We start from the raw sequence: 25610 nt of genomic DNA on the forward strand, positions 1-25610 counted from the left end.
AGAAGAAGAAGAAGAAGAAGAAGAAGAAGAAGAAGAAGAAGAAGAAGAAGACGGAGAAGGAGAAGGAGAAGGAGAAGAAAAAGGGTTAAGTGGTGGATTCAGTACAACCAGCGCTTTGTCAATATTGTGCCCACCTTTGGCAAGAAGCAGGTCCCCAATCCAACTCTTAAGTCCTTTGTAATTCTGGATTTCTCTAATAAAAAAGCCACTTAGCTCAAAAAAATAAATAAAAATAAAAATAGAGGGTCACTAGTCACCATAAACAATGCTTATAATCCTGAATTGAAATATGTCTAAGAGGAAGGGGAAGAAAGGAGAGAGTTTAGTAAATTATTCAACTATCTTTCCTTATTCATAGAATATTCTCAACCAATTAATAAGCAATTATATTCACATCAGCTGAGATGCCCAAGGAAAGAGCCATCTGATGCATTTATTAAATTAACCCAATACTCTCTGAGCTGATATCAACTGAGAAAAAAATGTAAGGAATAAAATAAGAAGAAAACTTGGAAAGATTTTAGGGATCTACTTCCCTGAGCTCCAAATGATATCTACAGTAAAGGAGAGAGAATAGAAAGGGCAGGTTAAATTCAAAGAAGACAGGAAGACAAAGGTTGCTATGGGTATTCTGAAAGGAACTTTGAGTAATATCTGGCAAATTCCACAAAAACATCATAGAAATTAGTCTGCAATTTCATCAGGAAATTCTTTTAACTCTTTCACAGAGTTCTACAATTTTACCTACTTATACCTAGGAATAAGATTGTTAGAATATTTTGTGCTGACATCTATAGCAATTTCATTCTCTGCAGGCTCTCGGTAATTTTAGATCTCAAATACACCTTATAAGAAGTTCATAAAACATAGGGAAAAAAAATGTTCATCATAGATTCCTAGAGTATCACATTTCTTAACTCTTGTCCAGACTAACTCCTTTATTATTTATCAAATATGTATACATGTTCACATCAGGCACAGTTCCAGATGCTTTATACATATCATTTAATTCTTCCAACAACCCTCTGAGGCAAGTGCAGAGGTCAATTTGCCCAAAGTCGTAATAGTGAAACTGGGATCCAAATCCAGGCCATTTGGCTCCAGTATCCATGTGCCTGACCACTAAACTATGTTCTCTCTACTTGAATAAAGGAATTAATGAAAAATGAAGACATATGAATGTCTTACCTAGAAGTTTGCTTCATCATTTATCTTCTCTTTATAAACCTGTGCATTGCCTTTTGAACATATTGAGGTTCTCTCTTTCAGAAGGCAAGTCTTCAAGGTGCAATTCTCCTGTCAAACTTCTAGAAAGAATACCCACACTCTGCACTCCCATTTCTGTACCAGTTATTTATTCCATAAACTTTATGCAACTGGGTTCCCCACTCCCTCCAGCTTCTCTATAACACTGCTCTCTTAACAGGTCTCTGAACTGCCGTATCCAATGGTCTGTTTCTCAGGCTCATGTATCTCTGACTACCAGCTCCTTCCTAGATCCTTTTATTCCTTTGTTTCCTGCTATCTTCTTTCTCCAACTTCTTCTTGAATGCATTCCTCCATTTCTTGCTGGTTGACCCTGACTCTGTTTCTCGTTGGTGGATCCTGACGCTTCTCAGGATCTAGCCTTGGTATCTCTCTCATTCTCTTTCTCACTCCAGGTATATATATTTTAAAAACCTTCTCAAATCCTTCAGTAGCTTCCATTCTTTACTCTAGTTTCTGAAGTCTGGCTGGCCCCAGAACCTAACTTGTCATCACTGTGAGAGTGGGGCTATCTCTTCAGGAAGGAAGTCACACTAACTCACATTAACCAGTCTCATAAGACTAATATATAAGAATGACAAAATATTCACTTATAATAAAAAGTAGATGTCAAAGGACCTCTATCCATAGCATTACACATGGAGCTTAATTATGATCAATATACCAGTCTGTTAATTTAAAACAAGTAGTATTAATCACACACAAAATAATAACAGACACAGAATTCTTTGTTAAGTGCATTTTTTTCCATAGACACTCCAGGTGGGAAGCTAAATTATAATCAGAGGACTGGAAGGTTAGCATGGAAAAGAAAAGAGGAAAATAATTACATGACTTAAATGTTTAATGGCATTAGGCTGAGATTCACAGGTGTATCTAGCTCTACAATAGTGCAACATCCGCCATGGGGATCCAGCAAGTAGAGTAGTTGTGTCAGATACCATCTGCCCTGAATGAAAGAATGAATGAATGTTGAACCTTGAGATCACTTATGCTTTACCCACTATATTAGAGTTGATTGTTGAAATCCTGACCCCTTTTCAAGATTTGAGCTGCAAGATGGCAATGGCCATATACATTCATCACTGTGTCTCCAGCATCAAGCATAGTACCTGGCAATTAGTAGACAGAAAGCAATAAATGCTTGTTAAAATTAATTAAAGTCATCCACATATTTATAGATGTGAATAAGACACATGCCAAAGTTGGCTTTCATGTGAGTTATCCAGAAAGTCCTCTTGTGTCTTGCTTTTCAGAGTTGATTAGTTCAAAAAGTATGCCTTGCTTTCAAATGTTTATATCTGGCTCATATTTTTAAAAATTGCAAAATACTAGACTACACAGTTTTCATTTTGTCTATCTTCTTTCCTACAAATTTTAACTACTTATTTCTCGTACCCAGTGAGTAATCATTAATCCAACCCCCACCCCTTTATCTTTGATGTTTCTTATTCTCAGTAGGTGGAGAATACGGCTGCACAGAGAGAGCGGAACAGATTCTGCATGCCTATGTGGGCCAACCCAGGGCACTCATGGGGTTAAAAGCACTGCAGTAATATTAAGCACATGTTTCAAGTCAGCAGGGTGCCCGCCTGAGATGTCCTCAAAGCCTAATTTGATAGATATTATGCCATACACTGCTGTAAGTAGTAATGAAGAAAGTAAAAATTTTATGGATGAGCAAAATAGGAGCTCTTATGGATGGAGTGTTTTTAAATCAGGTGTATAATTTACGCAGTGTCAGACCACATGTAGAGTGCATTACTCAATTGAACTTACAAGCAGATAGGAAAGCAGTTTCTTTTAATAAGCACTTCTTCAACTTATTGGCTCTACAATTACTTGCACCAAATTACCAGCAGCTGCTGCCTGTTTGGTATTTTATCCTAGACAAGGAGTTACATTAGTTTCTAATCAACAAGCCATTCAAGGACTCTTTATAATTTTTAGCTTAATTTCACTTTTATTTGAAACTTATTAATTGAAATATCCAGTACTTTCACGACGGTACCTATTCAACTGCTGAGGTAAAGGGGAAAAGGGAGGGGAGATACTCCCAAACTTATTTATGATATATGTAATATCATACAAACTCTGTTGAGCTCACATCACCTTACAGGCTTAATTTTGACATTTTAACAGCTTTTGTAAAAATATTGATACTGTATTTACCCGTCTATATGTTTAGAGTCAATAATTGTTTTATGTCTCTAAATGGTATATCTTCATGAATATCAGTTAACTGCACCTTTGAGCATTAACCAATTCAACAGTACATTCAGTACAGATCTTCTCAGTTTCAGTGCTATTGACATTTTGGACTGACTCTTCATTGTGGGGGATGTCCTGGCATTGCTGATTAGCAATGCCATTGCCATTTAGCACAATGCTTGGCCTCTACCCACTAGACGCCAGTGGCACCATTCCACCTCCAACTGCCAGTTACGAACACCAAAAATGTCAGCAAGCCTTGTCAAATCACCAGAGACTATTTAAAAGATTTCAGGAAATTAAGGAGAAAGGGCTTCAAAAATCATTATAAGAGGAACATTTTTAAATTATTTGTTAAAGACTTTTCAAAGTATTCCTACAAAGACTGTATTTGTGTGCACATAGTTCAGACTTGCTTACTGTATGAATCATGGTAAAATGATATTGTGAAGGAATTTAATTATTTGAAATAAAATTATTCTAAGACCCTATTTTGAAGCTACTTGCAGAGCCAAAAGCAAAAGTAAATGACTTTTTAAAATATAAAACAAGAACAGCTTACAGCTAAATAAAATAAACATTTGAAGAACTACTCTCACTGTAGAAAAAACCTGTTGACTAATTTCATAGAAGTATAATTATCCTTTTATGTCAACAGAGCCAAGAATGTCTAATTCAAAAAACTTGTCCTTTCTTTGAAATTACGTTATAAGTTATCTCCCGCGTTAAATTATGAAACTGGTAGGAGCAGGTGAATGCTAATGACTTCAAGTCCCAAAAATGCTAACTCAAGCTCAAGATTTTCCTCATAGGGCTTTCAAATCCACACTTGTCTTTTCTACAGGCCATGATCAAAACTAGTGTCAAGAATAATTAGAGTACCCACGTATATGATGAAAACCACAAAAGTGAAAGAAAATTAAATTGCCACCTCAAAGTCTCCTTCACTAAGAATTTATCATCTATCATCTTCCATCTAGTTGTATGTTGAAAGATCCAAATAACATACGGTTAAAGGCGGGAACCTTCATAGTGTAACGTAGAAACTTAAAGTACAGGATTTAAAAAGTCATTTAGTACTTACAGATACTTTCTTGTGGGATAAAGAGAGAAAAGAAAAATAAAAAATAGAAGTAATTTAGACCTGCCAGGGCTCCTTCTTGACTCCATGGTAATTAGATATCCACAAAAGCTTCTCAGACTTTAATGTATACATGAGTCACCTCCATATTACATTAAAACGTCAATTATGACTGAGTCTGTCTAGGGTGGGAGCCTGAAAGTCCACTTTTCTAAAAAAAAATTCAACACCCCTACCAATTAGCCATCAAGCCTGATCTTGAACATTCTTATGGGGACAATGACAGAAAATTCTAACTACAAAAAATACCAAGATGCTTCCATACCTATTGAAATCTTCATTCTTTGATTCTTTCTAGAACTGGTGCCCAGACCATGGGAAACATGAGGGACTAGCTTGAGGAAAATTTTACATAATTAAGCAAAACTACTGAGAAACAACTGGCTAAGTCTCAATTTCTTGAAGTCAATTCAAGCTTAATTTCTTTGTACTAATAGTTTATAGAATTCGAAAATGAATAGTGGAATTTTCATATGAATGATACTTCCTTTTTTCATATCAATTTTACTTTTTCTCAACTTTTATTTTAGAATTGGGGGTACATGTAGAGATTTGTTACGTATATTGTGCAATGCTGAGGACAAACCATGTTTTCATGGTTTCTCTGACAGTCTAAGGATATATTCCCTCTTCTTATCACTATGCCAACATGACTCCAATTAAATACTGAAAAATAGAAAACCATCCTACCTCTAGCACAAGTTCTGCAGCAATAGCCCAACCTTATAGGGAAATCAAACTTATCATCAGATTTTTCAGATAACTTTGGTATATTTTGACCACAGTGGCAAGAATATATCATAATTTTGTTATTTTATAAAGAAAGGGAAATACATTATCAAGTCCACTCCTTTTCTCTGAGACAAAAACAAAACAAAACAAAACAAAACAAAACAAAACACATGTCCTCCAATTACCTAAAAGAGTCAAAGAACTTTCAGTTCCCAGCAGCCTCAGATGCACTGACTTGAAGTCAGACCTATAAAAACGCAGTTAGTTCTTGATTATAGTTCTTAGGTAATCCAGATCTTCTATTTTACACTTGTGGTTTTACTTCAGCCTATTTTATGGATCAGTGTTCTACCTAGCTAGGAGAAGTAAGACTCAATAGCTTCAGACAAAGAGCTAACGTGGTTCTGATGTTATTTAATGATTTTGTGATCACTTTAAATATTCAAAATATTTAACATATTTTAGCTTCAAGCAATCAGAACTGAAACCTCAACTAATCAGAATGAACACTATCTGCAAAAAGTCATCAGCATGGCTATACTGGTGCATGCTGGCTGCATATCAGCCTACTCTTGAACATAAAGACAGAAATTCACACAGAACAGTGTTATACTATAAGGCAGTTTTATCATGGGTAAACTTACATTAGGAAACATCTTTATTCAGAATAAGAATAAATGTTTAGTTTCCTCCAAAGTTATTTGTGAATCATCACTGAAGTCAATCATATTTAATACATTTATAAATGTTCAGAAAGCTCAAACTTATTCCATATTAAAGCTTCAGATTTGTAGCTAAGAGAAAAGGTAATATATAGGTATGAAAATCTTACCATTTGTACAAGTCACTAGAAATATAATAACTAGACTTCAACTTAGTAAGTTGAAATATGTTACAAGGTAACATATTTTATGATAAATAGCATAGTTATAAAATGAATGGCTCTGAGCTATCAGCTTCAGGCAGAGAAAGCACATACCTGTAAGTCATTGTTAGTTCTCTAAGGATACTGACCGAATTGTCTTTTGGGGTTAAAACATGAACAAAATGTAAATTCATATAGCAGAATATTAGAAATTCAGTGAAATTAGCATTGTGTAAATTTCCAATGTTTATACTTTTTGAATGCCACATGAGATTATAGTCACCACATCTCAAATAATAACATGAAGCCAGAGAAAGGACAAGCAACAAAGGAAATAGCAACTAACATGGGGGGTAGAGTGCTGCTATTTGGGGCATATCGAAATGTTAGCCTCTTCAGCTTGGAAAGGCAAATGTTGAATGAGGAACTTCATTACAATTTACACAATTATAAATTATTTGAATAATATGATTCAGGCTTGTTCCCTAACAGAATGGTGGAGGAGCATATTTTGAAATTTCAGTGAAATAAGTTTAGGATACTAAATGAAGGTGTGGTTAGCAACTTAATTTCACCAGCATCATCTATCCCCTGCCCACCCTCTCCCACTCATCACCCCCCACAAGAGTTAGCACAGGAAGGAAGCAAAAACTTCAGACAGAAGTTCATTTATCGGTTCAGTGCCAAGCACTGGGCTAAGAGGTGGGGCAATGAAAACAATTAAAAGATATATATATGGCCTCTGCTCTGTTAACTTGAAAGTCAACTGGCATTAGCTAACTGAACAAAGTGACTGAACAAAGAGCTGAACAATCACACACATAGTATCAAGTTACAACTGACATCAGTGTTGTAAAGAAGACCACATGGTACTACAGTAGCATCTAGCAGTGGGCCTTGACCTAACTTGGGAGAAGGCCATTGTTTGGAAGTGTGATGTCCTTAAGCATGGGTAGAATTTGAACTAACTAGTTTAAAAAAAAAATGAGAAATGGCTAACAATTAAAGCCAGACTATCCTTTAAGTTTCAGGGAACTCTGAAGCTTCCAATTATACTAATACTCATACCCACTTCAATGAAAAGTGCCTGAAAGACAGACTGCTGGAATCTCCAATGACAACAAACACCAGGTGAAGAACCCAGAGTCTGATCCTCAAAGGAAAATCTGTCCAGCTGCAAATCATATAGAATTAATAGGTATGTCCCCAATGGAGGTTTCTAATAAAAATATTTTTTGAATAATGTGCACTGCCTCCTAGAATATTGTTAGCCCATTTGAATGGTTAAATAAATTACCACATTTATGAAGCATAGAACCAGTTGATTTTCTCCAAAAATTCACTGGTTCCTTTGGTCTCCCAGTGGAAATTAATAAAATTTGATACAGCCATTCTAGCACTTTCTAGTTTGACTTACATTGTAATTAGTTGTAAAATGCCCATCTTGCTACCAGAGTGTGAATTTGTGGTGGAGGCATGCTTTTCATTTGTGCATTCCTAACAGAAAGCACAGGACCTGGCTCATAACAGGCAATCAATAAATGTTTGTTGACTTGAAAGACAATAGTGAAGGCTTTAATTTACTAACACAAGTCATTGACTAACTATCATTATCTACTTCATTTGTGTTCGTGAACATTGACATTTAAGGATGCTCTGTTGATACATATACCAGGGCCCTCCCAAACAGGAACACAGCCCTGCTCTCAAGCTTGACAGGGCTGTCTTTATCATCTGATGCCCTCAATTCCAGAAAAGCCTCCTTCTTTCCAAACATAGTCATTACATACAAGTACCCATTTCAGGGGGGCTAAAATGTTGACTTTGAACTTCAACAAAAGCCACTTTGGTTCCTTTACTCCCATTTCTCTTTAAAGACACCACTCTGCAGTTAGCAAAATTCTACTCAGATTGATGACTGCTAGCCTGATCTCCAATCCTGTACCTCTGCATCACATATATAGTTATGCACCTCATAACAACGTTTGGGTCAACAATAGACCACACACACTATGATGTTCCCATAAGATTATAATACAGTATTTTTACTACACCTTTTCTGTGTTTAGATACACAAATATCATTGTGTTACAAATAGGAGCAATAGGCTATACCACATAGCCTAGGTGTGCAGTAGGCTATACTGTCTAGGTTTTTGTAACTACACTCTATGATGTTCACATAATGACAAAATCACCTAATAATGTATTTCTCAGAATATATTCCCATTATTAAGTGGCACATGACTATCTATATTTATTGTATTTATTATCTATTTATTGCATATACCCCCCATTTTAAATGAGTTTATTCACTCCTCTGCCCTTGGAATCTTTACTCACATGGTCTGGCATTGTAATTAGTACTTCACAAACATCTGTTAATCACATAAATTAATTCAGTATCCATAGGGCCTATGATATGCCCCAAACCAAACCCATTATCTCTTGCTTAATTCTCCTACAAATGCATGTTCTACTTTTTATCATATCATCGTTTATTCAATCTCCCAAACCAGAACTTGGAAACTATTCTACAACCTCCCACATTTCATTCTCCACAACTCATCAATCAAGTCTGGTCAACTCTGCCATTTACATATTTATTGGACCTATTCAGTGTCCTCCATTCCTACAACCAATTTTCTAGTTCAGGCCACCATCACCTTCCCTGATTACTGGAAAAGCTTAATAACAGCTCTTATGGCTTTTATTTTGTCCCCCTCAAGTTCATTCTCCACATTAAAATGAAAGATATCTTTTTGAAAGTGTGAATCTTAGTATGTCCTCCACGACATTAAACCCATGACTGGTTCTTTAGCAAAGCCTTCAGGATAAACTCTTCTTTAATGGTTTATAAAACTTTTCTTGATCTGGCCTAGAACTCTGGTTGGCAAATTAAATCATTTCAATTTTCTAGCTAATCAGGCTTTATTACTTCTAAGGTCTTCCCACATGCTCTTACCTCCATCTGGAATACTGTCCTCACCAGTAACTCCTACTCATCCTTTTGTTCACAACTTGGAACTCACATCCTTTGAGAATTCTTTTCTGATTTACAGCATTGGTTAGGTACTCCACCTAAATGTTTCCAAAGCCCCCTATGCTCATTAAGGTTCCATAACCATGCCTTAGAGCATTGTTCCATAAAGTAAAAGCTTGTGGTTCATGTGGGAATATATCCCTTCATCCTTCTCTCCTATCTTCTCACAGGTAAAGAACAAAAAGAAGAAAGAGCAAGAGAAGCCCATTTGCTGAAGACAAAGGAAGGGTTTTCCCGTAGGTGTCCTTTGGAGGTGACAAGACAGGTCTGAGCAGCTCTGTGATCATGGGTCAATGAGAAAATGGTGTGGACAAATCCTTCTGTTGCCTTTTTTCCCCCAAAATATATTAGAATTTTATAAATAGACCATCTCAAACTTCTCAGAGAATTTGTGAGCTGGGAATTCCTGATAGTGCTTTGTTCTGCTTAGAAGTGAAGCTCAGTTTATTGTGTTTCTAATTTACCAAAGGCCTTTTAATAACTAACACCCATTTTAAAATACATAAGTAGATATTTGGCAAAATGAGAAGTACAGTTCTCTTCTCTCTGCATGACTACTTCATAAGCCTTATAGAAAGTCACAGAAAGTAAGAAGATAAGTCATTTTGAAAAGTCAAAGTAATATTCTTTATAAGAAAATATCTGATTAATTTTAAGTGAACAACCACAAACTAATCATTGTAATTTCTGCAGCAAACCAAACCAGGCCTGGGTTTACAAGTAAAACCAGGTTTCTCATGTGTGCCGTTATTTTGTTATGCGTGCCCAAGACTGAGGCAGAATGGTCCCATGATATCTTCTTTTGAAACTCAAAAGGCATGGGAATAGACCAGTGGAAAGAAAGCTATGGGAATCCCACGGATTCATTTAAAGTCTAAATTGAAATCACATGGTATTTAGCCCACCTCATTTCATCCCCTATTAATTTAAAATGTCACCATGATTCTAATAATTTTTAAAAGACCTAGTGATTTTATTTCTTAGGGTATAATTATATAAGTGGTATATGTAAAGACTGTACAAAGGTAAACACATCAAAGAGGTTTGTCATCTTCATGAAACACGCAGATACACTCATTTTGTTTTATTAATCTTCCCATCAATAGGGAGAAAACAAAGTTCTGCCTGTGGAAAATTGTATGTTAAATAAAGTCTTATAAAAATATCACTCTGAGACACTGCATATGTGATTGACCCTTTCGACTTCTTTGTACTGTTAAACAGTGCATTGTTTTTAGCAAAGCATTTACTAATAATGTCCTTTTTTGTATGTTCTTCACTAAATTATGAATTGCAAATCCTTGGGCTCAAGAAAGGATCTTGAGAAACCATGTAGACCAAGTTTTAGGCAAAATATACCTCAAATCAGGATGATTATGAATGTAACCTATTTTTAAATATTAGCACAGAGGTACATTCCAGCAAAGGGAACTGAGATAGGATTGACAGATTTAACAAATACAAATGCAGGACACCAGTTAAATTTGAATTGTAGGTTAAAAAAAAAAAAACACTTTTTTTTTAGTATAAATATATCCCGTGCAATATTTGAGGCATATTTATTCTTGAGAAGTGTTCACTGTTTATCTGAATTCAAATTTAAATGGATGTCCTGTATTCCATCTGGTAACCCTAGGACTGAAACCTTGCCAAAGATAATTTCTGTCAGATGACTCAATTTGTCTGTTATAGATTGTCACATCTGAGATCATTCATCCAAGAAAGAGTGATCATAAGTTGACAACCTCAGGTTAATTAAGAACTAATTGTTGGTCAAGTTGTCAAAAGTCAATATTTCTATCTCCGATGTAAGTCATTTCAATCAATATAAATTTTTTAAAAAGATTTTAAACAAATATGGTTTTTGTAATTATTTTTGCCTAATAACCTAGAAACACGATGGTGACCATTTCATTTTCCATGAGATCACCTTTAATGGATAATATATAATTTTTTGTTAATTTAAAAATATAAAACTTTATGAAAGCCAACCTTAAAGGTAAGGCAGTATATTTTTAGTAATATGTAATTTGCTTGTATATTTTTAATATACCAAATGTATCATACTGACTCTCAAATTCATTTATCTCTAATATTTCTCCTCCCACTGAATAATAACATACCCTACCTGGCCAGGTCAGAATTATGAATTATTCTCAATTATTTTACATATAATCCAGATCTTTTATTTAAAACAAAACAAATCAAAAGTATAGGCCTGGGACAGGTCTAGGCTCTGTGTGCAGGCTGCCTGAATCCAAACCTGGCACTGTTAGCCGGGGACTGCGGGAGCAATACCAGCCTCATCAACTGGTATGAGGGAGCTGGGTGAGGCCTTTTGCTACTGGCTATCCCCCACTTCCCTGGTGAACAATACTGCTAAGCAGGGGCAGCATAATCCCCTCTGGAACATAACTCCATTGGCCAGAGAACCACCCACCCCCAACCCCACAGGGGCCACAGCAAGCCCTGCCCAAGGAGAGTCTGAGCTCAGACCCACCTAGCCCTGCCCCCACCTGGTGGTCTTTCTCTACACACCCTGGTGGCCGAATACAAAAGACATAGTCTTGGGAGCTTTATGGTCCCACCCACTGCTTAAGAAGCAGAATACTTCCCCTGGTCAACTTAAGACAAGCTCATATCCCACTGCTACTACCATAGCTGGTGCTCTCTTCAAGCACCACCTCCTGGCTGGAGGCCAACCAACTCAGGACATTATGGTAACTCATGACAGAATAACCTTGCTCCTGGGAAGGAGAAAACAACAGTTAATTCCACTGCCTGCAACATTCTGGCTACCCAGAGGTCCTGAGTCTATCCACGTGACAAGTTCACTGTTAGCGTAACCAGCATTCAGGAAAGCCAGCACACTAAACCTATCTACACCCAAGGAATCTCATCACTCCCCTGACACCTCAACCAGAGCAGGCGCTGTATCCACAGCTGGGAGATCTGAAGAATGATCACATCACTGGACTCTTTCAGACATTCCCCAGCAGCAGCCTGGAGCCTGGTAACCCCACGGGGTGGCTAGACCTAGAAGAGCAACAACAATCACTGCAGTCCAGCTCTCAGGGAGCCCCATCCCTAGGGGAAGTGGGAGAGCACCACATCAAGGGATCACCCTGTGGGACAAGAGAATCCGAACAGAAGGCCTTGAGTTCCAGATCTTTCCACCGGAGGGTAGTTTCTCACAGCAGAGACACAATTGCAGTGCTGGGTATAGTAGGGGAAGTCTGCATCTCTACCCCAACAGGCAGGCTGCTGCTGTGATCATGAAGGGCCTTGGAAAAGGGGCCCTTGTTCCCCCCGGCACTCCACTGTAGACACAGTTGGGGCTGCCCCCACAGGAATGCAGCATGGAGGCACCTATTGGCAGCCTTTCTGGAAAAATTCAGGGTGAATACAGCCCCACAGGAGGAGCATCCCCAAGATTCAGGCCCGCATGAGAGGCAGAGTAACAGTTCTTCCCTACTTGGAACATCGGCATACCTGTAGATGAAAAGAGGTGCATGTTTGATCTGAATAGCTGAAATACTAAGATGGGAGTGAGGCTGTGAGGTGAATAGCTTTCCTGCTGGCCTAGCAGGGAAGCTGAGGTAGCTCCCACTCTTCACCTAGATAAAACCTCAGCACATCTAACTGAGAGCTCCCCCACCCACCCCCATCAAGGCCAAGACCTCAGCCTACTATTGGGTATTACATCTATCCACCTGCCTTAGCCATAACTGGTGCCTACCCAGGGTTACCTCCCCTACTGGCATGAAGCCTGACTCATCAACTCAGTAAATAAAACACTAGGAAAAAATTAAATAAAATATGCACCACTAGAGAACAAGATAAGCTTCAAGAGATCCCTGCCATTCCAACTCCACAAGAAACAGTGAACTTGCCCACACACCAAGAATATAACTACTACAACTAGCATGGGGGAAAGCCAGCACACCAAGACTCTCTATAACTACGGAGCTCATATACAGTCTTTACCCCTACAGTACCAATACATCAAATTAGGCTAAAATAAACACTAAAATCTGATCCTTAAGGACTGGGGAAAAAGAAATTTAAAATTTTAAAAAAAAGTCTAATCAAAAATAAATTCAAGAACAATTTGAAGAAATACTCTACCCAAATGAGAAGGACCCAAAAAATTAATTCTGGTAACATGAAAAAACAGGATTCTATAACACCCCTCAAAGGATCACACTAGCTCCCCAACAATGGATCCAAACCAAGAAAACTCTGAATTGTCAGCTAAAGAATTCAGAAAGTTGATTATTAAGCTACTCGAGGAGATAACAGAGAAACATGAAAACCAACTTAAAGAAATGAAACAATTCAGGATATGGATGAAAATGTTTCCAGAGAAATAGATATAAAGAAAAAACAATCACAACTTCTGAAAATGAAAGACGCATTTAGGGAAATAACAAAATGCAGTGGAAAGTTTCAACAATGGACTAGAACAAGGAGAAGAAAGAACTTAGGAGCTCAAAGACAAAAGCCTTTCAAATTAACCCAATAAGACAAAGAAAAAAAATTTAAAAAGCCTCCAAGAAATTTGGGATTATGTTAAATAGCCAAACCTAAGCATAATAATTCATATCCCTGAGGAAGAAGAGTAATCTAAAATTTTGGGAAACTTATTTGAGGCAAAAAATGAGGAAAACTTCTTTGGCCTTGCTAGAGATCTGGATATTCAAATATGAGAAACTCAAAGAACTCCTTGATGAATTTTGTGAAATTCATTGCAAAAAGATCATCATAGGCACACAGTCATCAGTTTATCTAAAGTCAAGACAAAGGAAATAATCTTAAGAGCTGTGAGACAGAAGCATCAGCAACCTATAAAGGAAAACCTATCAGATTAACAGCTGACATCTCAGCAGAAATCCTACAAGCCAGAAGGAATCGAGGTCCTATCTTTAGCCTCCTTAAACAAAATAATTGTTAGCTAAGAATTTTGTAGCCAGCAAAAACTAAGCTTCATAAATGAAGGAGAAATATAGTCTTTTTCAGACAAACAAATGCTGAGAGGATTTGCCTCTACTAACCCAGCACTATCAGAACTGATAAAAGAAGTACTAAATCTTGAAACAAAAACTTCAAAATACACCAAAATAGAACCTCCCTAAAGCACAAATCACACCGGGCATCTAAAACAATAACATAATGAAAAAAAAAGTTATTTAGGCAACAATTAACTTGAGGAACAGAACAGTACCTCGTATCTCAATACTAACATTGGCCTCGTATCTCAATACTAAATGGCCTAAATGCTCCACTTAAAATATACAGATTGGCAGCATGGATAAAAATACATCAAGCAAGTACCTGCTGTATTCAAGAGACTCACCTAACACATAAGAAGTCACATAAACATAAGGTAAAGGGTGGAAAAAGATATTCCATGCAAATGGAAACCAAAAGCAAGCAGGAGTAGCCATTCTTATATCAGACAAAAAAGACTTTAAAGTAATAACATCAAAAAAAGACAAAGAAGGACATTATATAATGATAAAAGGCCTAGTCCAACAGGAAAACATCACAGTCCCAAACACATATGTACCTAACACTGGAGCTCTCAAAGTCATAGAAGAATTACTACTAGACCTAAGAAATGAGATAGACAGCAATACAGTTATAGCAGTGACTTCAACACTACACTGACAGCACTAGACAGGTCATCAAGGCAGAAAGTCAACAAAGATACAATGGATTTATACTATATCCTAGAACAAATGGACTTAATAGATATTTACAAAACATTCTACCCAATAACTGCAGAATACACATTCTTTTCATCAGCACACAGAACATTCTCCAAGAGAGACCATATAACAGACCACAAAACAAGTCTCAATAAATTTAAGAAAATCGAAATGATATCAAGTATTAACTCAGACCACAATGGAATAAAACTGGAAATTAACTCCAAAAGGAACCCTCAAAACTGTACAAATGTGTACAAAACTGTACAAATTAAATAACCTGCCCTTTAATGGTCTTTGGGCTAACAATGAAATCAAGATGGAAATTTAAAAACTCTTTGAACTGAACAATAATAGTGACACAACTTATCAAAACCTCTGGGATACAGCAAAAGACATGCTAAGAGGAAAGTTCATAGCATTAAATGCCTATATCAAAAAGCCTGAAAAAGCACAAATAGACAAACTAATGTCACACCTCAAGGAACTAGAGAAACAAGAACAAACCAAACCCAAACCCAGCAGAAGAAAAGAAATAACAAAGATGAGAGCAGAACTAAATAAAATTGAAACAAACAAAAAATACAAAAGATGAAACAAAAAGTTGGTTTTTCAAAAAGATAAAATTGACAGACTATTAGTGAGATTAACTAAGAAAAGAAGAGAGAAGATATAAATAAGCTCAATAAGAACCAAAAGGGAGATATTACAACCAATACCGCAGAAATACAAAAGATCATTCAAAACTGCTATGAACACCTTTACATCCACAATCTAGAAAATCTAGAGGAAATGGATAAATTCTTGGAAATATACAACCCTTCTGGATTAAATACAGGAAGAAATAAGAAACTCTGAACAGATCAATAACAAGTAGCAAGTTTCAAAGAGTAATTTAAAAATTGCCAACAAAAAATGTCCAGGGCCAGATGGATTCACAGCCGAATTCTATCAGATCTTTAAAGAAGAATTGGTACCAATCCTACTGATACTATTCCAAAAGACAGAGAAAGAGGGAATCCTCCCCCAAATCATTCTATGAAGCCCGTGTCACCCTAATACCAAAACCAGGAAAGAACATAACAAAAAAGAAAACTACAGACCAATGTCTCTGATAAACATAGAAGCAAAAGTCCTCAACAAAAGTGTATCAAAAAGATAATACATCATGATCAAGTGGGTTTCATACCAGGGATGGTTTAACATATGCAAGTCAATACATGTTATACATCACATAAAGAAAATTAAAAACAAAAATCACATAATCATCTCAATAGATGCAGAAAAAGCATTTGACAAAATCCAGCATCCCCTTATGATTAAAACCCTCAGAAAAAAATGGCATTGAAGGGACATACCTCATAGTAATAAAAGCCATATATGACAAACCCACAGCCAAAATCACACTGAATGGGGAAAAGTGGGAAGATGAGCATCCTTGTCTTATTCCAGTTCTCAGGGGGAAAGCATTCACTTCTATTCAACATAGTACTAGAAGTTCTAGACAGAACAATTAGACAAGAGAAAGAAACAAAGGTCATTCAAATTGGAAAACAGGAACTCAAACTGTCACTGTTCACCGATGATATGACTATACACCCAGAAAACCCTAAACACTCATCCAAAAAGCTCCTAGATATAACAAATGAATTCAGTAATGTTTTGGGATATAAAATCAATGTACACAAATCAGTGACACTGCTGTACACCAACAACCAAAATGAGAATAAAACCAAGAGCTCAATCCCTTTCATGACAGCTACAAAAAAAAAAAAAAAAATACCTAGGAACATACTTAACCAAGGAGGTGAAAGATCTGTATAAGGAAAATTACAAAACACTGCTTAAAGAAATCATAGATGACACAAACAAATGGAAACATGTCTCATGCTCATGAATGGGTAGAATCAATATCGTGAAAATGACCATACTGCCAAAAACAGTCTACAAATTTAATGCAATTCCCATCAAAATACCACCATCATTCTTCACAGAACTAGAAAAAGCAATCCGAAAATTCATACGAAGCCAAAAAAGAGCCCGTATAGCCAAAGCAATGGTAAGCAAAAAGAACAAATCCAGAGGCATTGTATTACCTGACTTCAAGCTATATAAAGAGCTATAGTTACCGAAATGGCATGGTACTGGCATAAACATAGGCATGGAACAGAATTGAGAATGCAGAAATAAAGCTAAATACTTACAGCCAACTAATCTTTAACAAAGCATACAAAACCATAAAGTGGGTAAAGGACACCCTATTTAACAAATGGTGCTGGGATTACTGGCAAGTCACATGCAGAAAAATAAAACTTGATCCTTGTCTCTCACCTTGTACAAAAATCAACTCAAGATGGATCAAAGACTTCAATCTAAGATCTGAAACCATAAAAATTCTAGAAGATAACATTGGAAAAATTCTTCTAGACATCATCTCAGGCAAAGAATTCATGACTAAGAACCCAAAACCAAATGCAACAAAAACAAAAACAACTAGATGGGACCTAATTCAACCAAAAGACTTCTGCAAAGCAAAAGAAATATTCAACAGAGTATACAGACAACCCACAGAGTGAGAGAAAATATTCACAAACTATGCATCGAACTAAGGACTAACATCCAGAATCTACAAGGAACTCAAATAAAACAGCAAGAAAAGAACAAATAACCACATCAAAAAGTGGGCTAAGGACATGAATAGACAGTTCTCAAAAGAAAATATACAAGTTGCCAACAATCACATAAAAGGATGCTCAACATCATTAACTATCAGAGAAATGCAAACTAAAACCACAATGAGATACCACCTTACTCCTGCAAGAATGGCCACAATTTAAAAATAAAAAAAGTAAGAGATGTTGGCGTAGATGTGGTGAAAAGGAAACACTTTTACACTGCTGGTGGGAATAAAAACTAGTTCAATCACTGTGGAAAACAATACAAAGATTTCTTAAAGAACTAAAAGTAGATCTACTATTCAATCCAGCAATCCCCCTATTGGGTATCTACCCAAAGGAAAAGAAGTCATTATATTAAAAAGATACTTGTACATGCGTGTTTATTATAGTAGTACAATTTGCAATTGCAAAAATATGGATCCAAGCTAAATGCCCATCAACTGAGTGGATAAAGAAAATGTGGTATATACACACCTTTTTATGGCTGCTCAGCCATAAAAAGGAATGAAATAATGGCATTTGCAGCAATCTGGATGGAGTTGGAGACCATTATTCTAAGTGAAGTAACTCAGGAATGCAAAGCCAAATACTGTATATTCTTACTTATAAGTGGGAGCTAAACCATAAGGATGCAAAGGCATAAGAATGACACAATGGACTTTGGGGACTTGGTGAAAAAGGAGGGGGTTGAGGGATAAAAGAGTACATACTGGGCACAGTGTACATTGCTTGGGTGACACATACACCAAAATCTCAGAAATCACCACTAAAGAGCTTTTCCATGTGACTAAAAACCACCTGTTCCCCCAAAACTATTGAAATAAACATTTTTTTAAATTATTGAGTATTTATTATATTTACCAATATTACCACATGAAGTATTTATTATACCAGTGTAATAAGATTTTAACATTCATTCTCTTGTCTGGCCCAACAACTCAATGAGATGGAAATTGTATTAGTGTTTTCCAGAGAAACAGAACCAGTATATACCTGTATCTATCTATCTAAGAAAGAGATATTATTATGAAAATTAGTAGACATGATTATGCAAGCTGGAGAACCAGGAAAACTGATGGTATAGTCTGAATTCAAACACCTGAGAACCAGGGAAGCCACTGAGGGAAGTCCCAGCATCTGAAGGGCCTAAAATCAAGAACTCTGATGTCTGAGGGCAGGAAAAGGTTAACAGTGAGAGGTAATTTGTCCTTCCTCAGCCTTTTGTTCTATCTGGGCCCTCAACAGATTGGATGATGCCCACTTATATTGGTGAGGGTGATCTTTTGTACTCAGTCTACTGATTCACATGCTAATCTCTTCTGGAAACACCCTCACAGACACAGCCAGAAATGTTTTGCTACCTATCTGGGCATCCCTTGGCCTAGTCAAGTTAAGGCATAAAATTAACATCAGAGAAACTATTATGACCCCTATTCTAGAGATGAAAAAAACTGAAGCACAAAGAAGATGAATGGTTTAAGTTGACATCATTAAGCAGGAATAGAGCCAGGACTGAAATGTAGGTCTATCTTACTCACTATGATAACTCCACACATCTGATTAATCACCAAATTCTATCGATTCTACTTCTTAAATATCTTTCAAAAGCTTTCTTTTCATTCCATCTTAATTCAGGCCTTTGTCAATCCTCTTACTCGGTCTTCAATCTTGGAGTCTATGTTACTTTCCCAGGGCTGCATAACAAAATACCACAAACTGGATGGCTTAAACAACAGAAATGTATTGTCTCACAGTTCTGCAGGCTGAAAGCTCAAAATCAATAGGTCAACAGGGTCAGTTGCTCCTGACAGCTCTGAAGGAAGAGTCCAGGCCCCTCTCCTTGGCTTATAGATGGCTGTCTTCTCCCTGTGTCTCTTCACATCATCTTCCCTTTATGTGTGTCTATCTCTGTGTACAAGTCACTTTTTTAAAAATAAGGACAACAGCCATATTGGCTTAGGGGCCCACTTTACTCCAGTAAAAACTCATCATAAATTATATTTTCAGTGATCCTATTTCCAAACAGGGTCACATTCTGAGGTACTGGGGATTAGGAATTCAACCATCTCTTTTGAAAGGGAACACAATTCGACCCATAACGAGTACCTTCTAATCTTTCTCCACTTCACACTGAAGTGCTTTTGCTAAAATCCCAACCTAATCCTGTCACTCTCTTGCTTCCAGATTTTCAAGGACAGGCCACAGCTTTCAGGATAAAAGCTAAATTGAGGAGTACAGGAGTAATGGGATTCCTTACCACTCTGTGGTGATATTCTGTGTCACCACTTCAGCTTTATTTCTAGCTTCTTTTCTCTCTCCTTGCTCAGCCCTTGAACTTTAAAGTTTCAGACACACAATAAACATGATTTGCTCTCTTCTGCCTCTGGACCCTTGCTGGAACTCTGTCTACCCTGAATGCCGCATCCTTCTCCTTCATCTCACATTTGAGTCTCGACCCACAAAGGAGGAGGAGACCCCTTTCTTTTCTTTTTCAGGAGTTTTTACAGAAAACACTCCTGGTTCCTCCATATTGTGCCATCTGTATTGCTCATAAAGGATGGTTTTCAACATGGATTATTCTGAGCCATATTATATTAAAGAAGAAAAAATTAAAGGTATAAAATAATGAGTATCATAGACCCTAAGGTCTATAAGGCCTAACTTTGGGGTAACTATCAAGGTAGTAAATGCAACGTTCATCAGAATACACTTTTCTAGTGGTTTTGGTTGCTGGGCTGAGGTATTAAGTCTGTACCTGCCCCTCTTTTCACTTCCCCCATCTGGGTATGGAGATCCTGATTGTGCTTCTTATCACTCTACATGAAAAACAACCGAACAGGGCTACCCTTTATCTCTCTACTGCATATTGACAAGTGAATCAGGATTTTTGTGAGCCTGTGTCTTTCCATTTGATAGGAGGGAAACCCAAGTTCAGTCTCAAGCCTAAGCCAGCTTCTAGGACAAAATTTACTGGAAACATTATGTTTGGGAAGTTATAGGGCATCAACCTCTAGCAATAAAGTTCCCTTCTCATGTGGCTATGGATCTTCATATATGTACTCCACTGATGAGCACCTCAACAGGGAAAAAAGGTGAGTGGTATACCAAATTTCCCAACACTTTCCTAGTTGTTAGTAGACTCTATATTTATTTGAATTCATATGGGCAAGTGTTCCTTGAATACACAGGCAGTGCCTGTCCCCACAGAAACAGGATCTCTGCATTAACAACTTGGTTACTGGACTGTGAACTACTCTGGTCATTGGACTGTGAACTACTTGAAGGCAAAGACAGAATCTTAATCTTCTTTACAGATGCAGCGCCTGGCACAGAGCCTTTGGCAAAGCACTGGAGTCTATGATTCTATAATACATGTGTAAAAAATTCACTTCACCATGGATAAATGGGCCATTCAGCCCAAGAAGAAGAAATGAACCTCTTGAGTCCTAATGTGTACTATAGTATCCAATGGAAAAGAAAAGCATGGCATAAAACGCTTATGAAATGCTCATATTCTCTCTATATTAGAAACGTCTATACATATGGTTGTGGTGTGAGATTAACTATATGTTAATAAAGAACACAAAAATATTTATAAAGGAAAAATATTCATGTTCTCAAAGCATTCTGAGTCACAATTTTAGGCAAAATTGCTTAGACAAAGTAGTAGTTTATCTTTTTAGTATAATTATAAAACTTTTTGGCAGCCATAGGAAACATTGAGCATAAATCTTGCTGAGATACACTTGAAAGGTGGGGTGTCATTTCTTGACCATATTCATTTCATATTGCCAAACACACATATTTTACTATATTAATGCCTTTACCATCCTTTTTGCTACTTAACATCATCCAGCAAATAACCAAATAGCTCACACTTTCTATTCTACAATGTCCCAGGTTTTCAGGAAGGTATTTTATCATGAAGTTGGAAAATTCCCACCATGTGACTTGCTGTGTTGCAATTCCATTTGGCAAAACGTAAACACAGCCTGTTAAATCCATTCATTTAATTAATAGCATTTAAATTGAAACACGTAGGTAATTCTATGGGCACTCATGGATTCACTCCAGGGATGACTGCTTGGGTCAAATGCCCATCCCTGAAAAAAATCACTATATCTAGAGCGATAGGATTTTGAATGACAGCCCTATCAGAAGGTTCACAGCAAGACAGACAGAGAGACAAAACATTTCCATGAAGGAAAGACAGTGGAGCAAGTGGAAGAAACACAGGCTGGAGCATCAGTGGTTCTATAACCATCTGTAAGGACCTCCGTTCCTTCTCCACAAAATTAAGGTAGGTCTAGCTCCAGTACTCTCTGATCCTACATGAAACAATTAAGTTTGCAAGGATCTGCTTACCTAAATAATTAAGATTTTTCTTTCTTAATGAAGAGAGTGAGTAATGTTTGTCTGAAATAGAACGTTTGTGTGATTCCCAAATACAGAGGACTTCAATTCCTTCAGATAAAGCAATAGAGGAGACAAATTAGAAAGAGAATTTCCTCAAAGTCAGAATAGGTAAGCCTTTAGCATCCCTTACATAACAGTACCAAGAGTCTGCTGACTTTCTGTTCATAATGCCTACTGACAAGGTAAATTTAGCACTTGCCAGATAAAATTCAGACTCGTTAGCTTCTTACAATCTTGAGCGTTCCTCTGTAGCTTCATCTCCTCCAATGAACTCCAAAGTACAGCCACATAATTTCTATAAATCACCTTGTCTTTTCACACCATTATAACATTAGTGACAATAATAATATTTATTAAGCACCCACAATGTGCCAGGCACTGTTCAGGTCCTGGAGATACAGCTGTTAACGAGACAAATCCTGCCCTCATAGAACTTGCATTTTAGTGGAGGTAACTGGCCATCATTATGTAACCAAATAAAGAACATGCTGTGGTGAGAGGTAGCTTTAAAAATGGTGGTCAGATGGTGACGTTGAAGCTGTTACAGGAATGACCTTGATGAAGAGGAGGAGCCCTCCTTGGTCAGTGTTTAGCATGGGACCAGACACATTAAGTACATTATTTTTAATCCTCCATGCAATGCTGCACAATGTGGATTACTGTCCCCATTTTATTATGTGAGGATAAGGAGTTTGCTCAGATTGCATGGTACAGGAGTTACTGGTCTATAACTCAAATTCAAGCCTGTCCAGTTCTTGAGTACCTCCATTTGACTTTATGCCTTTCCTTCCAACTGAAGTGCTCTTCCCCACACACCTGACAGACTCTCCCCATCATTCCAGATGCTCAACCTTTGCAAAACTCCTGGCCAACTGTACTCTGTTATTTTCCACTCTTTCCCCAACAAAGGCATAGATCATGATCTTTGCCTCTGTTCCCACAGCTCTTTATGTGGGATGTCTCTTACAATGATAAACACATCGATTGTAATTTCACATTTACATATCAGACTTCTCTCCTTGACTGATAGCTCCTTCAGGCCAGGACCCATTTCTTACTGATGAAAATATCCCCAGATTTGCCCAAGGCCTGGACCACTGAAAACACTCAAGAAGTGCTTGTTGAACAAATGCTGTCTGGCTGTAGAATGAAATGAACGTGATGTGGCTGTTCAAGACACAGCCCTGATGAAAGGCACTGCCACTGGAAATGAAGAAACAATAAAGACCATGAATCCTTGCCCCCATCCCCCAACCCCAGCAAAATGATCATAGGTCTTTCTCTAGAAAAAAGCAATGACATTAAGATTAGAGATATCTTTAATGGTGCTGAAGATTATACAAGGGTAGCTGCTACTGAAATGTGAAAGTGACTTTTTTTATTTTCAAATAGAAACTATTTGAAAAAACCTACCATCATGGTATTTTAAAGTTTTCTAAAACTGGCATTTCCAAAAGGTTCAACAAGAATGACATTTTCCTCCTGTGTACTCAAGTAGAGAAAAATTCCCTTCTTTGAACAGTTCGTTCTTACATGTTTCCCCTTTGATACAAGATCCGTTGTTTATGGAAATATTTAATTAGCAAGAACTTTATTTTTCAGTGGAATCTCACTCTTAAGAAAAGGGTGAAAAATAGTGTTGGAAATTTTTATTTTAAAAAATGGGAGTTGAAGTGCATGGCATGGAGCATGTTGTAAAACAGGCAGTGCATCATTATCACCTCCCACTCAAAACCATTTTAACTATAATCTCTGTATTTGGGTAGTTCAGCTAATTAACAACCTGGTGTTACCGTAAAGATGAGATTGGCATGTTATTTGAAGTGGTTTTTTAACAGTCTTTAAGCACTAACCATTCAATTTATTAACAGTTTGCTCTACTAAGGTGAAGAAAATTACTATGATAAGAAAATTACTCATATTATTATGAGTTTGAAAATGAGAAGAAATATATATGTACATTTTATTTATCATCTAAAGATACCAAAATTAAAATGGTATTTTTAAATATGGTAAAATTCCTGTAAATTTGTATTAATAGTTTACTGCCAATGGATTTTATGGGTCTGTAATCATCTTCCTTATACCCTTTTGTCAATTTTCTTTTTTAGCTTGGTGTGATTTAACACATAGGAGAGGAGATTTTTAAAAAATTGGAAGGAGAATAAGCAGTAGTTAAAAATGTGAAGCTTAGAAGCTAATTGGCTAGGTTCAAATCCTGGCTGTACCACTTACCACAAGTTCAAAGACCTTAGGCCACACTTAATTCTTCTATGCCTCTGTTTTCTCATCTGTAAAATAGGAATCTTAATAATAATACGGGTCACCTATAGGGTTGATGTGAGAATTAATGATTTAACACATGCATAGTACCAGAACACTTAAGAAATGCTAGCTGTCATTGACTGGGCTAGCTCTTCCTGTAACATCCTACTTTTCCATGGTAATAGTTTTACAGGATGATTTTTCCACTTTTCCAAGTATGAAGGGTCCTTTTCCAGCTCTCAAAATTCATCAGATCACTACATGACAGCAATCATATGGATTTTATCCATTAATTGAGAATGTGTAAAATTTAAAAAAGTTACTTTGAACTTCCTTATGATTTTAAATAAATGTGTATTTTTCCCATTAGCAATGGCACAGCAATGGAAAAGTAGCAGAATACTGCTGTGAAGACAAGGCACAGCTCCAAATCTCAAGTCAAGGTATAAGCGTACATGTGCAGACCCTAGGGATTCTCAGCCACACGTTGGAATCTACTTATTTAGCATCCTTAGGCCTATCCTATATGAAGTCTAATGCAGAATGAAGTTGAAACAGGTACTAAACCATACCACAAGATTCCTTAGCCTTCACCTAAATATTTTTGTATAAATCTTTTATAGCACAAAGATAACGTTGTTTTTTCTCTCTCTCTCTCTCTCTGTTTTAATGTTAGCTTATTCGGCTTTGAGAACAAACTGAATCGTATACAGTATACAGCCACTGTATACAGATATTTGAAGAATTAAATGACATAATACTTGTGAGAAGCCTAGCATGTGTTCTGGAACATAACAGTGCCCCCGTAAATTCTACTTGAATCACTGCTTTTCACCTTACCCAAGTTCCAGACTTGGTGCTACTCAAAACAAACAGGACAACTTTGAGCAAATGATGGCTGTCACAGGTGACATAAGACAACTAAGATGACTGTCCCGGTAATGTGTCTCTATTTGCCCCCAGATCCATCCCCACATACCCCTTGCTCTACTTGTATCCCAGGCACTCTTGCTATATGGCCTGCAGTCATCTTGGCCAATGAGAGACAGTGAAAAGTGATTCAAGAGCAGACAGAAAACAAACTAGGGAACATCTTCCTGTCTCTCTGCTTCCAGTGTATCTTTGGCAGTAGTTATATGCCCCTCTGTGGTTCCAGCTCCCATAAGGCAGTCCTGTCTTCTGGGCTTTCCAACGCTAGCTCTACCCTTTGTCCCTCCAACTTCAGGAGTATTAGCAGCTTCCTACCAGCTTCCTACTGTTGCTAATTTCTGGGTTTCCTTCCT

The sequence above is a fragment of the Colobus angolensis genome, unplaced genomic scaffold, assembly GCF_000951035.1.
Source record: "Colobus angolensis palliatus isolate OR3802 unplaced genomic scaffold, Cang.pa_1.0 Scaffold422, whole genome shotgun sequence".
In the NCBI taxonomy this organism is placed as follows: Eukaryota; Metazoa; Chordata; class Mammalia; order Primates; family Cercopithecidae; genus Colobus; species Colobus angolensis.